General features: G+C 41.4%; 1 non-coding gene across 1 annotated transcript; it reads right to left on the reverse strand.

Annotated features, from left to right (window-relative positions):
• Window positions 1-1,672: 1,672 nt before the first annotated feature.
• Window positions 1,673-1,813, reverse strand: LOC119471026. Its single transcript, XR_005200020.1, has one exon. It is a non-coding gene; the product is annotated as a U4 spliceosomal RNA (small nuclear RNA).
• Between the last annotated feature and the right edge of the window lie 361 nt (window positions 1,814-2,174).

The raw sequence follows: 2,174 nt of genomic DNA on the forward strand, positions 1-2,174 counted from the left end.
GAGTAGCTGGGACTACAGGCACGCGCCACCATGCCCAGCTAATTTTTTGTAGTTTTAGTAGAGACGGGGTTTCACCATGTTGACCAGGATGGTCTCGATCTCTTGACTTCGTGATCCGCCCACCTCGGCCTCCCACAGTGCTGGGATTACAGGCTTGAGCCACCGCACCCGGCCTACAAGCCCGATTCTTAATGATAAAACATTAGCAGCATTCCCTTTAAAAAAGGCAATGGTACCCAGTATTGCCACTTCTGTTTAACATTGTCTTGAAGAACCTAGCCAGTTCAGAAAACTGTGGAAAAGAAAAAGAAAAAAATGTATAAGGATTGAAAATGACTGTACAAAAATATCATTATTTTCAAATTATATGATTCTCTACATAGAAACCCCCCAAAGTCTATAGGTAAATTTATTAGATATAAAATCAATATTTATAAATTGATTATATTTCTAAAATAGCAATAGACAGAAAATACAATTTGAAAATATAATTTACAGTAGCAACAAACCACAACAAATATATCATACAAAAGATTAGTAAAACCTATAAAAGAAAATAAACTGTATTGAGAGCTGTTAAGGAATATCTAACCTGGCCCAATGCAGTGGCTCACGGCTATAATCCCAGCACTTTAGGAGGCCAAGGTGGGCGGATCATTTGAGATCAGGAGTTCGAGACCAGCCTGGCCAACATGGTGAAACTCTGTCTCTACTAAAAATACAAAAATTACCTGGGTGTGGTGGTACAGGTCTGTAATGCCAGCTACTCAGGAAGCTGAGGCAGGACAATTGCTTGAACCTGGGAGGCAGACATTGCAGTGAGCTGAGATCCTGCCACTATACTCCAGCCTAGGTAACAGGATGAGACTTGTCTCAAAAAACAACAACAAAAAAAAAAACCACCTAAACCAGGTATAGTGGCTCATACCTGTAATCCCAGCACTTAGGGAGGCTGAGGCAGGAGGATTGCTTGAGCCCAGGAGTTCAAGACCAGCTGTGGCAACATAGTGAGACCCTGCCTCTAAAAAAAATAAACAAAAGGAGCCAGGCATGAAGGCATGTGCCTGTGGTCCCAGCTACTTGGGAAGCTGAGGTGGAAGGACCATTTGAACCTGGGAAATCAAGATGACAGTGAGCTGAGATCACACCACTGTACTTCCACTTGGGCAAGAGAGCAAGACCTTGTTTCAAAAAAACAAAGAGAATACATAAGTAAATGAGAAGATATACCATGTTCATTGTTAGATAAAAGTGTAAAGATGTCAGTTCCCCTTAAATTAATCTGCAAAACCAGTGCTATTACAGGTACAATCCCAAAGAGAATTTGACAAGATAATTCTAAATTTTATGTGGAAGAACAAAGGATCAATAATAGTTAAGACATTCCTGAGAAAGAACAATTTGGGAATACCAGATATCCAGACTTATCTTAGACCCTCTAAGAGTAAATATCAGCTTGCCATCCATGTATTCATATCCTCCAGATCAGGTTCCACCTTATCTATCCTGCCGCATCTGCCTCTTCTCCTCAGCATGAAACATTTGTTCCAGTCTGCTTGATCTCACAGTCTGCTAAATTTGAGCTGTGGCCACCTCCCTTTGCCTTTGCTCTTTCTGTTTTCCTTGCCTTTAATTTACTAACTCCTCCTATCTTTTTTTTTTTTAAATTCAGTCTCCGTAGACACTGTCAAAAATTGCCAATGCTTACTATATTGCAAGTTGTCACTGCGAGGTATGGGGAAGAGTTTTTAATTAGCAATAATCGTGCCTCAGATAAACTTCATTGGCTACGATACTGCCACTGCACAAAGCTACTCCTCCTTTCTGTCATCCCCTGGCCTGGCCCTACTCAAATATTACCTCCAATATATTTATATATTTTTGGTTCTTCAGTTTATATGTCTCTTTCCTCTAAACTCTTATTTATTTATTTGAGACAGAGTTTCATTCTTGTCACCCAGGCTAGAGTGCAATGGCACTATCTCATCTCACCGCAACCTCCGCCTCCCAGGTTCAAGCGATTCTCTTGAATCAGTCTCCCAAGTAGCTGGGATTATAAGCGCCTGCCACCATGCCCAGCTAATTTTTTTTGTATTTTAGTAGAGACAGGGTTTCACCATGTTGGCCAGGCTGCTCTTGAACTCCAGACCTCAGGTGATCCACCCCCTCGGCCT

Source organism: Cebus imitator, unplaced genomic scaffold, assembly GCF_001604975.1.
Source record: "Cebus imitator isolate Cc_AM_T3 unplaced genomic scaffold, Cebus_imitator-1.0 Scaffold1, whole genome shotgun sequence".
NCBI lineage: Eukaryota > Metazoa > Chordata > Mammalia > Primates > Cebidae > Cebus > Cebus imitator.